The following is a 13,644-nucleotide window of genomic DNA, read 5'->3' as shown; positions in this document are numbered from 1 at the left end:
CTGCGTGACAGGATCCCCAATCTCCACACACAGTTTGTTCTGACTATGGATACCACGTTTTTCTTTTTTGCAGTACAAATCTTGAAGAATGGTTTAATAATTTGGCAGTCCTTGAGGACTGGCACACTGAGACTCGGGAGCCAACTCTGGCTGTTGGCCCATCTTTGTAAAGAATTTTATTGGCAACAGCTGTACTAGCTTGCTTACTAATTGTCTGTGGTCACTTTCACCCTGTCTCAGCAGAGGGAAGTCATTATAAGGGAGACTTTCTAGCCCACGAAGCCTAAACTACCTTCTGCCCTGTGTGGAAGGCATGGCCAAGTCTAGTTGCTATCCAGTTTCCCTGTGGGTCATCGGGAAATGCTGTAACACACTGAAAGTTCTCCTGTGCCCCCACCACCTTACTGAGGAACTTTCTAATAAAGGAAGCTCAACTCCTCAGGGCTGATATGCAGTCTGGAAAGAATCAACTAATACCTTCTTTGTTCTTCTGAGAGCAGGGCACCCTCCGGAAAACCTCCAGTTACAGTCATACACTGTATGAGACTCTCAAATGTTGGTGCAGGAGAGAAAGCCAATGCCCTGATTACAACTGTGATTATATTTAGTATTCTTTATTCAACACTTAGCTTTTCCTTAAAGAAAAAAAAGATCTACTGTCTGTTTATAGGGGGATTTTGTTGAAATATTTGTGCTCTGGTGGCACAGCAGGAACACCCCTGATGTAAAGTAATAAACACAGAAGTAGATTATAGGAACATTTTTTTTTTTTGGTGGCAAAGCAAGCATCTATAAGCTATTTTGAAATCATCTAAGCCGTTTCTCTTAATAAAATTATCTGGCTAGGTAGTGGTAGGTACAGGCCTTTAATCCCAGCACTTGGGAGGCAGAGGCAGGTGGATCTCTGTTGAGTTCAAGGCCAGCTTGGTCTACAGATCAAGTTCAAGGACAGTCAGGGCTACATGGAAGAACTCTGTCTCGAATAACCAGAAAGAGAGAGTGAGGGGCAGGGGAGGGAGAGAAGGAGAGATGTTCCCCCCTCTTAATATATTTAAAGGCTCACAGAGTTCTCAGATAGCGGGTGAACATGTTGTATTGCCATTTGTGATTTGCTGTTCAGTGTACTGCTCACATTAACATCACTGTGACCACTTGTGATATGTTCTCTTTGGAAGAAGAGGAAGGTAATGTTAGAATAATCCAGAGACACTGCCCAGGGGGGGACAATGGTCGGACTTTCAGTAACATTTTCTCATCTTGTTCTCCATAACTTTCATAGTTACTTTTCTATTGCTGTAAGGAGACCTAGGAAGCTTACAGTTTCTGAGGGAGGGTGAGCTCATGGCCGTCATGGTGGGCAGCAGAGCAGCACTGCAGCTCAGAGCTCACATCCTGATCCATAAATGGGAGCAGAGAGGGTGACACTGGGAATTGTGTGAGTCTCTTGAAACCTCAGAGCCTGCCACAGTGACATGCCTCCTCCAACAAGGTTACACCTCCTAGTCCTTTCCAAACAGTTCCAGCAACTGGAGACCAAACATTTAAACATATGAGCCCACGGGGCTCATGCTCACTCAATGACTATTTTCATATAATATATAGAACAAAATAATTATAAATAGGTATAATTATTTTTGTTCTAATCAAAAGATAATATGTCATTAGAGAAAATACAGCAAACATGGAAAGAGAGCAGCAGGGAAGTAAAAGGATCCTCTCTAGTCCACCACCCAGACGGACCACGGTTGGTGTTTCGGTGTGTATGTCTAGCCCCCTGCCGTCTATATAGGGTATGCATCTTCAAAGATAGCTGCCTTTTATTTGGTTTGACCACACACTTTGATACAGCTTTATTCATACCATATCCTATGCAGATGTAATATGTCTCAATAAATGCAATATGCCTGTGAGAAACAAAGGCACACAGGGAAATTCACCTGCCCACAGTTACACAGCTCACACATAAACTCACTCCGAGATATTGTCTTCCCTATTAATTTTTGTTTCCAGTTAATAAGCTAAAGTGTTGAACACAGTGGCCTGGATGAGGTCTGTGGTTAGTCTGTGACTCAGCAGTGCAATCTGCAGGGCATGCTTTCTTGAAGATTCTAGAATGCCCTTCTTTCCTGCTGGGGCTCCAGATCTCCACAGCACTCCAGGACACATTGGTTGGCCTGCTGGGCACCAGGGTTTCCAGCATGACTGTCTGTTAAGCTACCTACCTCACTGCGCACTACATGCAATGTGCTGGCCACGCTGTAGGTTCTTGGGCAGGGTCTAGCTGTCTACTAGAGCCATCCTACACAAAAGCACAGGGTAATCGTTTAGGCCATTAAATAGTTCATAAACCCAGCAGCTGAAGGAGTCACTCTTGCCAGTTCTCCCCTGTCACCAACCGTCACATCTGCAAGGTGGTTGAGTAGGGAGTGGGACCCATGTCCTTCAGAGCCTGCTGAGCTAGGAAAGGGCAAAGGCAAGCTTTTCATAGCTCTGTGCTCTCTGGAGTTAGGAAGGAGACCTAAGATTAGTGTTCTGGAGGGAGAGTCAGGAAGGGCCTTGCCTGTAACCAGCTTGCCATAGGGAAACCTAATAAAAATTTGTTAATGCAATGTGATTCAAAATTACTATGAGAGTTAAGAATAATAAAGCTGTACCTAAGTAAAGTGCCATTAAATGTGTTTATATCTACATTAGGCTTAAGCTGCACTGCCAGTGGACAGGCTTTAGCTCTCAGTATTCAACAGTTTCAAATGTACCAGAAAATGCTGGCCGCAGACTGCTGCCTAACTGAAACCATATAGGCCAGACTTCCCAAAGCTACGAGGAAGAAATCAATCCATTCATCCAAAATAATCCGAACATTCTGAGTACAGCAGTCCCATGCCGCTTGGCACAATTCAGTATTAGTCTATGTCACTTTAAGTAAATATGTAACTAAAGAAGCACAAAGAGCTTTTCACATGAGGCACCAGAATGTGGACGCAGATTGCCGTGGGAACTCAGGCTGCAGGCAGACCCAGGAGGTTCTGTTATTATTTTAGCAAGAGTGGATCACAGGAAATGGTTTCATTGGGGCATTCCTTTAAAACTGACTTGAGGGAAAGATAATCTCACTTCCAGAACTGGATCTGACCAGTATCTGACTCTGTATCCTAGGGTACTGAACAGCACTTGGGCTGGTCAACTAGAGCTGAGAGCTGCTCACTCACGCACTGTTCCCAGTTCCACCATGATGAAGTAGTCCTCCGTGGAGCTTTTTGCTCTCATTGTGGGGTGGGGTGGATTCAGATAGTCTCACTTGTAACATCCTAGATGGAAGCTCACACCTTAGCTCTATAGATGCAGAACACTAAGGCATCAGCATGTGAAACTCGTCCATGGTCACACAGAGTAGATAAATGGTCAAGCTAGTGTTTGCAACACAACTGTATGGTTCCAGGAGGATCCCCTTAAACATGTAGTTAAAGGCCTTCCCAGAAGTGAGTGGATCTTTGTACATGTCAGTAGTGAACGTAGAGAGAACTTCTGTGGAGGCACTGGAACAGACAACTCCACAGAGGTTTTTCACATGAGCAAAAGAGTGTGGCAGTCTCTGCCCCTAGGAATTGTGGGAAACTGGAAAAGGTAATGAATTATCCTTGAGCACCAGAAACAGCTACACTGTGGAGGTGGAGCGTGTTGGGGACATAAGGCCCCTAGTCGTTCTCTTGTCCCTGTCTTCCTGGCTTCTAAAAGACTATCTGAACCAACTGAACAGAAAACTGTCCACCTGTTTGTCTCTTATAGCAATAGGAATATTCCAAAATGGAGCTCTCCTGGGGGGTAGCCTCCCTATCCCTCTGAGAACCCACAGTAATATGGACTTCATTGTGGGATTCCTTGAAAACTGATTTGAGGGAAAGAAAATCTAGTTTCCAGAAGTGGATCTGACTCAGTATCCTAGGATTCTGAACAGCAAGTCGGATGTTCCTATGGAAAGTGAAAGGATGCATTCTTCTGCCTTGAAACCCTACCTCTACTGCCTCCTGCCACTAAGCCTGAATCTCAAATCCCCTAGGGTCCAGGTTCATAAGTAAGTACACTACAAAGGATGCCAGGCTAAAAGGATGCTTGAACTCCTTGTCCCAAGAGCATCCTCTTAACCACGTAGTTCCCTAGCCTTCAGTATCCTTGTCTGTAAAATGAACCTCCTAATGCTTTTCTTATATGAAAGCTACTAACCAAATTGTGTGCATCATGGATGGGGTCTTTATCTGCATTGACAAATTCTTTGTGGAATGTGTGTTATTTGCAAACTAATGAATGAGATGTCAGATGACAGAATACTGAGCTTGTGGTCTTGATATGGTGAAGTCTTTTTGTTTTTTTAACTAGTGGGGCCCTAATACAGCCTTAGCAGAAAGTCGGCTACCTTCTTAACATACTCAGCCAGAAAGGTTAGTCTCTTATTAGGCTGAGGGGAAAGGGGAAGCCAGATCCCGAGCAGCTGCTTTGCCATCTTTCTTACAATGTTCCGGTCAAGGTATACCCAGGGATTAGAAGCCATGAGGCTGAGCTTGCAGATCTGCTCATGCCACACTGCGATGGAGCTCATACGGGGCTCTGGTCCCATTGTGATAATGCTATGAGATGTCACCCTCCAGATCCCCAGTGCTGCATGTCAGCTGGCACAAAGGAGCACTAATACATGCCATACTGTTCCCAGACCAGCTTTCCTTGACCAAGTGGTGACATCAATTCCTTTTTGAGACTTATCACTTAATGCTCAGCATTCAATGTGTGCTGGATAGATTTATATCAATTTAACACAAGCTAAAGTCATCTGCAAGGAAGCAACTTCAAATAAGAAAATGCTTCTACCTCTCTCTGGCAACAGCTGTCAGGTGAGCCAAGATGGGTGCATACAAATACATCCAGGAGCTATGGAGAAAGAAGCAGTCCTATGTGATGCGCTTTCTTCTGAGGCAATACCGCCAACTCTCTGCGCTGCACAGGGCTCCCCACTGGACCTGGCCTGATAGAGCATGAAGCCTGAGATACAAGGCTAAGCAAGGTTATGTCATTTACAGGATTCGTGTCCACCTTGTTGGTTGCAACTGTACAGTTCCTAAGGGTGCAACTTACAGCAATCCTGTCCATCAGGGTGTTAAACAGCTGAATTTGCCCAAAGCCTTGAGTCTGCTCTGAGAGAGCTGGATACGGTGTGGGGCGTTGAGAATCCTGAATTCCGACTGGGTTGGTGAAGATTCCACATGTAAGTGTTTTGAGCCTGTCCTCATTGATTTGTTCCAGAAAGCTCTCAGAAGAAATCCAGACACCCAGTGGGTCACCAAACCTGTTCACAAGCACAGGGAGATGTGTGGGCTGCCATCTGCTGGATGCAGTGTCATGGCCTTGGAAAGGGCCACAAGCTCTAAATCCCTAGGGGATTTGGTGGCTCTTGCTGTGCAGCCTGGGGAAGGCGCAATACTCTGCAGCTCCACCGTTACTGCTAATGCACGGATATTGTAAAATTCAGACCCAAAAGACAGTTTAGGACCAGAAAAAAAATGTCTCTAAAATGTCTCTATGCCTATATTGCATATTCTTAATTTGTGATGAGTTGGGAGGGCCCAGCCCATTGTGGGTAGAGCCGTCCCTGGGCTGATGGCCCTGAGTTCTATAAGAAAGCAGGCTGAGCAAGCCATGAGGAGCAAGCTGGTCAGCGGCACCCTCCATGGCCTCTGCATCAGCTCCTGCCTCCAGGATCCCACCATTCCTGAGTTCCTGCCCTGACTTTCTTCAGTGATGAGCAGTACTGAGGAAGTGTAAGCCAAACAGACCTTCCCTCCCTTACTTACTCTTGGTCATGGTGTTTCATTACAGCTATAGTCACCCTGACTAGGAAATAGTGCCACATACCAATGCAAACCACGCAATGGAGCCACAGCTAGGTTCCCGAGTATTGTAGAAAATTCTTCCTCAGCACCAAGAGCTGCCACCCAAGTGTCCGTCCAAAATGAAGATACTGTGCCTCTGGTGGCCGGAATAGTTGGGGTCTCCTCTGATGGGAATTTAGTTTACTATTCACAAATAATGCCTATTAAGCACATATGCCAAAATACCTATGTACAACCAAGCCCTGCTAACCTGTAAAAGCGTGAGATGTTTATATGCTAATAATCCTCTTATTGTCTAAAGCATCTGTTGAGACCGAGGAGGCGGCTCATTGTGTAAGAGTGTTTGCTGCAGGAGCATAACTGAGTTCAGATTCGCAGGCAAGCAGGATCTCCTGAGTTCTGTGAAAGATGGTCTCAAGGGACTGAGGTGGTAGTGATAGGACACCTGGTGTGTGCCACACACCACCCCACCCCCGCCCCCAGCAACCCTCCCACCACCACCACCACCACCCCAGCCTCAGTATGCATGGTGCTCACACACATCAAGGCTTTTAAGTATTTTCAGCTGTATACTTGAGACGTGCTCTTGGGGAAGTTTCTGTTCTGATGGGTGTTGAAATCCACACTTAACTTCAATTTACCTGGTCTCAGTATCTTTAGCCCTGTGGATTCTGGTCCAAGGGGTCCTGGGGTTGAATTGCACATCTTACTCTCCAAATTTAATCACAAGAAAGCTTGGCCTAAGTTCTTTTTAAGAAAATGTCAAAGATGTTTTTGGAGAATAAATTGGCAACATGCCAATTTTAAGTATATCTGGCCACCTTAGATAGCAGCAGTAAAGACAGCCCTGTTTTTAATGTGTGTTCTGGCATTTGTTGTTAAGTAGCTTGCTTGCTTTATTATTGGCCATCATCCTGAGCGATGATGCTGTTTCTGTCCTAGGCAATTCTGAGGTTATGCTTAGAGGGGAACTCACTGCTGTTGTGGGAAGTGGGCACCGATACAGCAGTTTATGTTTGCCCAGAAATGTGCCCACTGCAGGATTGGATTCATGGAAATGAGAAGTTCTTAATGGCATCCATTTTCTAAAAGTACCTTTGGATGACAGCGAATTGAAAGAATGATAACTGCCTTCTTGCCTGCTTCAGCTACAGCACGTTATGGCCGTCTAAATACTCATTTGAAAGCACCCCCTTCCTGCCCTCCTGAAGGAAAGTAGTCTGGGCAAATGAACGTGTGCCTGGGAGCAAATTGTTTTCTCCTAAACTTCTGGGAGAGTCTAAGACTGTTTCTACGTTCTTGTTATAGAGAGAAAATGTCTTTGGCATTCCTGAAATACTTGCCTGACAGACAAGGTCTGAAGTTGGCTGCAGAGTGGGCAGAGGGTGGCCCGAGGGTGGCCCAAGGCCTATCCTGCCATTACAGGGCCTTTCTGAAGAGGTGAGGATGGCAGTCAGCCCCACCTCTGTCCACCCTACCCAGCAAAAAAGTGGGCAAAAATAGTTTCCTGTGCTCCTTCGTAACTTGTAGGTGAATTTTGGACACCACTTCTCCCCGGAATGATCCATTTCTTCCTGCTCCTTCCACTGACCGGGAGCTAGCCCATCCTGCCAAACACTTTGCCTTCCATGCCTTCCTCAGTCTCCCAGAGCTCACAACTGCTGCAGCGTTTTCCACTGTATAAACCTAGCCACTAAATCCTGTCACTATGGTATTAATTTCCTTCCCTAGGCTGAGGATATGCAAATATGCTAGGCTTAATCCTCATCACCTGTCCCCTGGCCCGGGGCTGCCAGTAAGCAATGAGGGGGCAGCAGGCAGCAAGCAGAAGTGGAGGAAGGACCATAAATGTGGCATAAATGTGGCGGCGCCAAGCCTGGGTTGGGCTGCCCTTCTTCAGCAGACCACATCTGCTGGGAAACCGCCATTCCTTCCTGGCTGCCTCAGCCTCCCAGTGGGAGATAAGCTGAGCTGGGGACTAGTCTGGCAGCCAGATTCCAGCCTGGATGAATGGTGTATGGCTGACTTGGGATGTTTGGGATGGGTATGCTGAGCTGCACCATGGCAGCAGCTGCCCTCTTCTAACCCGGGCTGTTGACAGTTCCTGCTGAGAGCCCTTGTTCCTGAATTTAACAAATCTGGAAGCTCAACATTTTCATTTTGAGTTTTCATTTGGAAGTGTCATTTTATTGGAACCAAAATCTCTGGTCCGTTCCCCTGAGGACATAGTGATCTTGTCTGAAGCACTGAATATCCTCTGGGTGAAGGTGCTGCCAGGCTCCAGGCTCCCAGCAAAACTGCAACCTTGCCCTCAGACCCCTGCCTCCTTGGTATTCTTGTAGTCTCTCAAGAGAGCCTGTTAAATGACCACAGCACCATGAAAGGATAGTTTAACACAGACATTTCTTCAGTTTCATTGTGGACTGCCTGGGTAAGAGTCCCTGTGTGTGAGATGTCTATCCACCTCTGTGAGTTGGCAAAAGCACGGGTCTCTTTATGATTCAAGAGGTTTATAAATGACCCTACACTGTATAGCTTCACTAAAAGGGAATATATGGGATAATGTTCCACATTGCAAGCGAATGCTTTCAGCTCATTGATGGAGTGCTTTCTTTGTGCCTGAAGCCCAAAGTTCAGTCCCCAGTACTGGAAGGAAAAAAATTAATGCTCTTAACTGTTAAGAAAACTAATTCAGTACCTTTTAATACTTATGCTGACTTACAACGATTTGAAAAACACGTCTTCTGGAAGACTCTCAGACCAGCTGTGGCGGCACAGCTGTAATCCCAACAATCTGGAAGCCTTTAGTTCAAGACCACCTGGGCTACAGCTATAGCAAGACTTGGTATAAGAAAATGAACAAAAAGGTTATTTATTGATTGTTTGCTGATAATCAAGCAGACTCCGAGACTCACAGTGTGGCCTGGGGAGTGCCTCTCCATCTTGTCACTTTCTTGACACTTGCTCGTTTTTATCTCCTTTGATTTATGTACATGCATATAGCATATAGGTGAGTGTTGCGGCAGATGCGTGCAGAAGGCGGCTTCAGACCCTCTGGAGCTGGAGTTGCAGGCAGTTGTGAGCCGCCAGACACGGGTGCTGAACTCGGGTCCTCCTCCAGAGCTGTGAATTCTCTTACCCCAGGGATGTCTCTCCACCGCCCCACCTCCACAATTTTATCTTTACAAGTAGCTTTCTTTCAGCAATGTTTTATATCAATCCCATCTAAAATGTTTTAAATCAATATAAAATGCCCTGTAAAAATCCATGCTAAGTTCCTTAAAACATTTTAGAGAGCCCCTGCATTTTCCTAAGTTGCTACTTCATGAGAATGAGACATTGGCTGAGCAAGTCTCAGCTGTGCCCACATAGTTGACTTCTATTTTCTTCTTCTCCCTAGCCAGCCTTCCTAAGCCCAGGCACCGTATGGGTGATAGTCTCTGAGGGATCAGCCAGAGCCTGTATTCTTCCAGACCTTAAGAACTGTTAGGACATCGACAATGAAAGCAAGTCAGTCCCTAAAGCTCAACCATGTCCTTTGAAGACAGAAATTTACATCCTGAATAAGCCAGCAAAGGAGGTTTTTCCTAAGGCTTTTTTGGGGTGGGGGGTGGGGGATAACCAGTGCCAACCTGCCCTTAGGAAACATCCTTCCAGTGAGCTCTGCCTCTGGGCTTTGATAATCATGATATCCCTGGCCTCCACTTCTGCTGATGAAAAGCCACGCTGGCAGAGGCTGCCAGGCTTGTGGCCTGCAGAGGGCGCTAGAATACCATATTTTTCTGAGCCAATCCTTATAAAAATCAGAAACTGAGAAACTGCAGAAGGGGGAAGGGCGAAGCCTGAGGCTTCTTAATGCTTCCAACAGTCAGACCGACCTCTTGCAGTCTGGTAAACAGGCTAGGAATTGTGGGCAAGGCCTTTCCCTGCGTTTTGCACCAAGTGTGAGATCAGATGACTCTGTCCGGACTCATTACTTTCATAGCCTAGAGCTAGTTCACACAGCAGCAGGAGTCCACCAAAAAGGCATTTAATTAATGAAATTGAAACTGGTACTTATAACTGCTGATTAGTAGTACTCAGGGTTTTTTTTTTTAAGTATTTCAAGTAATTTATAAAGCACTTACATAAATAGAAAGCTTTAAATGCTGATATTCCATAAAAAGTAAATAAAAATATTTTTATGCATTAAGACTTAATTAAGTGTCATGATTTCATGTCACAGATTTAAAACAGGGCAGGTGAGACCTGCCAACATTACTACAGCTGTGTTTTACATGCGGAAAGTAATTAAAATGGTCGTTTATGTCTTTTTCCACTTACAGGTATTTAGACTGCTTGGTATGACACCATGTATTTTCCCAGCAATCATATTATGGCAGTATATCTTAGCAGCCGATACGTTTGCTGTTGGTGGAAAGGTGAGGGGGACATTGGTCAGATGAGAAAGCTGTCCTGCACCACTGAGACTGACAAGGACTTCTTCCTGCCAGAGGGCCTTGTGTCTGTTCACATTGGCCTCTTTTTTCAGTCTGAACAAAACTTAATTAATTTTCACAAGAACAGTTTTTCCTTCTATTGTCAGGAAGAAAAACAGCAGAAGGCAGAAACTTGTCTGCCTGGTCACGTGACCCCTGAGTATGTAGACCTCACCCTGTGTGAATGAGTCCTCCTGTTTGAAGCTGGTCTGTTTCTCTTGTTTAGCTAGGAATGTGCTAACCTTAAATCGAAGGAAGACCCACTCTCAGGAAGTTGAGTGGCAGTTAGCAGTGGGAATAATGTCCTGAGTTCACACATCAGAGCTAAACTGCAATTCTCTGGATAGAACGGAAACAGATCTATCACTGTGTACTTATTTACTGCTGTTATTTATGTTAACAATCATAGTAGAATTATTACTTGATGAAGTTTTAACGATGTACATAATTTTGTGCCCCAAGAGGCATCAGTCACCACGAGAGGCTGAAGTCTCAAGATCAAGCCAAGGTCCCAGCACTTTAAAACATCTTGAGTGTAATGTGCAGCAAGGGCTAGGTGAGTCCAGGGACATTTGTCATTCCTCCAGCATGGCGGAACATCTTTTCAGGCATTCAGTCACACCTGTGAGTTGGCCCATTGCTTGGATTGTGTGAGCATCAGTTGAGGATTCCAAGGTCACACAGTTACATAGCATGGGTAGGACGGCCTTCATAGTCACTTAGCAATCACCTATTAAGAACAAGGAATGAATTTTCCTCTCTGCCTCTCCTTAATAGCATTGTAACAACTGAGCCTATCTCTAGTGGTTCTGCTTGGATTAGTCAACTAGTGATTATTTATAAGCAGCATAGATACAATTGGACAGCCGGCCCATCACCCTCCTTTTCCAGCTGCAACCTCATCGTACCTGTGCCCTGAGCTTGCGGTCCAGCCTGTGAGCGGAGCGATGCTTTGTTCCGTGGAGCCCGCTCCTCCTCGCCCTGCTGGTCAGAGAGTGAAGACAGCGTGGGCCACTCGTGTTCATGGAATGACTGACAGGCTTACTTTTTCACTTAATTTTGGAGAAATTAAGTCATTGTTCATTTTTAAACTCCTCACCAATTGGAGAATGAGCAAACTTACATTTTTTTATCCCTCACTGAGGTTAGCTCCTTAAAATGTCCAACTTTCATTCTCATTAGTAACTCCCAGATCCAAAATATGCCCCCCATGTTCAAACATTGTAATTCTGCAAAATATAATTTTCAAGCCTGCACCACTGAGGTGGTCTCCTCCCCCTTGGTTAGCATTTAAAATTGCTTGCCCGTGTTTCAGCGCCACCTCCTTCACTTATGGAGCAGCTGTCCTGGAGTTAGCTCTGCAGCTTCAGAAATCCCAGCTCTCTGTGCCTGAGAAAGAGAGTCTGAGACAGAGGGCTGGCCAAAGGACCTTACGGGGGCAGAGGGCTGGCCAGAGGACTTTATGGGGGCCATGTTTAGACTGTTCGCACTAATGAAACCTGAACCAGGCTCAAGCACTCCTTTCCAGCAGTCTCTGCCATTCCTCACAGTTCACAGTACTTCAGTGCAAACCACCAGATGCCACGTTCAATCCCACTGGCTGTATTCTGCCCCTGAAGTTATCACCATTCTGCTTCAAGGTTCTACTCCTTAGCTATTTTTTAAAACTACTGCGAACAGGTAATCTATAGTCAATTCATACAGAAAAATGGGAATTTGCATTGTTGGCAAAAATTGCCACAGCTCTTCTCAATGGAATAGCCAGGCAGCTGCTGGCAAGTCTGTCCTCAGATCCCACCGTCTGGGCAGCAGTGCATTCTCAGTGTTACTTGGCTGAGTCAGTAACACAGTGTCCATGCACTGTAGCGTATGGGCCACTCCATTCCTCCTCTGTGTAAGCTGCTGACGTCCCTCCTGTGCTGATGATACTGTAGAGATGCTGACCACGTGACCTCTGCCCTTCAGAAGTGAAGTACTGTTAACATGCATAGGAAAACAGAAATGACTGAGTGCTGAATTCTGTGGCTGTCTTGGGTTGGAATTGGTGCTCACACACAGAGGGAAGTGTTGCTAGAGTGCAGATAAAAATATTACTTGATCCAGAAAGTAGAGAATCACTAGGATTTTTAATTATTTAACTGAAAGTGAAGAAGAAACCCTAACCGTAGTTCAGACGCATTTGCCAATATTGCAGTAGCAAATCATGGCTAGATCTCCATGAGAAGCATTTGGTGACTGTTCTTCACGAGCCCCAGAGCTCACTGGAAGGTGTCCCACTCATTGTAGCCACTCAAGAACCTTGCATGTGCCTGGAGGTGGTAGCACATGTCTTTAGGAAGGATAAAATACTTGGTATACCATTAGTAAAAACAGCTTATACCCTGGCAGTCATGACCAAAAGGCCCTACTGTGTGGGATCCTGAAACAGTCTTCTCAGATTCCACTATTGCTTAGAAGACACCTTGGGGCTTCCCACCACTGAGTGCCCTGTGTCGTAGTGAAATGTCTGCCAAGAGCTGGTTTGTTAGCTGCATTGCTACTTTCTGTCCTGAACTCTCGGTCCCTTGAAGTCTCTGAAGGCTGTGTGTGTGTTCAGGCCACAAATCTTGAATAATTTGAGCTCACTGGTATTCACGTCACTCTTTAGCCAACATTCAGCAGGTGTAACTCTGTATTGGTAAGGTTATTTGCAGCTAATATATCCTAGCTTTGAAATAAAATGTCTCCTTCTCCTTGCTTGCCTGCCACAGCACTCAGGAGATGCTATCCTGTGGAGATAGTCTCAAATCAGTGCGAGCCTGTTATACTTGGAGACCCCTGTTGCTGTGCAAGTTGGATAGGTTTGGTTTGGTTATTAGCTCATTGCTTTCCCACTCCTATACAGTTCGCTGTCAGAGTGTTAGCTGCAAGTATTCTTAGCTAGAAAGCGCTCCAGATTCAGGAAGAGCATTTCAAACACTCACATTTCTTTTATTTTTTTAATTAGGTATTCTCTTCATTTATATTTCCAATGCTATCCCAAAAGTCCCCCATAACCCCCACCCCACTCCCCTACACACCCACTCCCACTTCTTGGCCCTGGCGTTGCCCTGTACTGAGGCATATAAAGTTTGCAAGACCAAGGGGCCTATCTTTCCAGTGATGGCCGACTAGGCCATCTTCTGATACATATGCAGCTAGAGTCAAGAGCTCCGGGGTACTGGTTAGTTCATTTTGTTGTTCTTCCTATAGGGTTGCAGACCCCTTTAGCTCCTTGGGTACTTTCTCTAGCTCCTCCATTGGGGGCC

At 45.6% G+C, this 13,644-nt stretch overlaps 1 protein-coding gene and 1 pseudogene across 2 annotated transcripts in view; both read left to right on the top strand.

Annotated features, from left to right (window-relative positions):
• Nucleotides 1-13,644, top strand: part of Jazf1 (JAZF zinc finger 1) — a 303,501-nt gene that overhangs the window by 226,742 nt on the left and 63,115 nt on the right. The gene's annotated exons all lie outside the window — the stretch shown is intronic.
• On the top strand, nucleotides 4,894-5,495 carry LOC110296436 (annotated as a pseudogene).

The sequence above is a fragment of the Mus caroli genome, chromosome 6, assembly GCF_900094665.2.
Source record: "Mus caroli chromosome 6, CAROLI_EIJ_v1.1, whole genome shotgun sequence".
Taxonomy (NCBI): domain Eukaryota; kingdom Metazoa; phylum Chordata; class Mammalia; order Rodentia; family Muridae; genus Mus; species Mus caroli.
The sequence above is the reverse complement of the archived record's forward strand: the minus strand, read 5'-3'. Positions and strand labels throughout refer to the sequence as shown.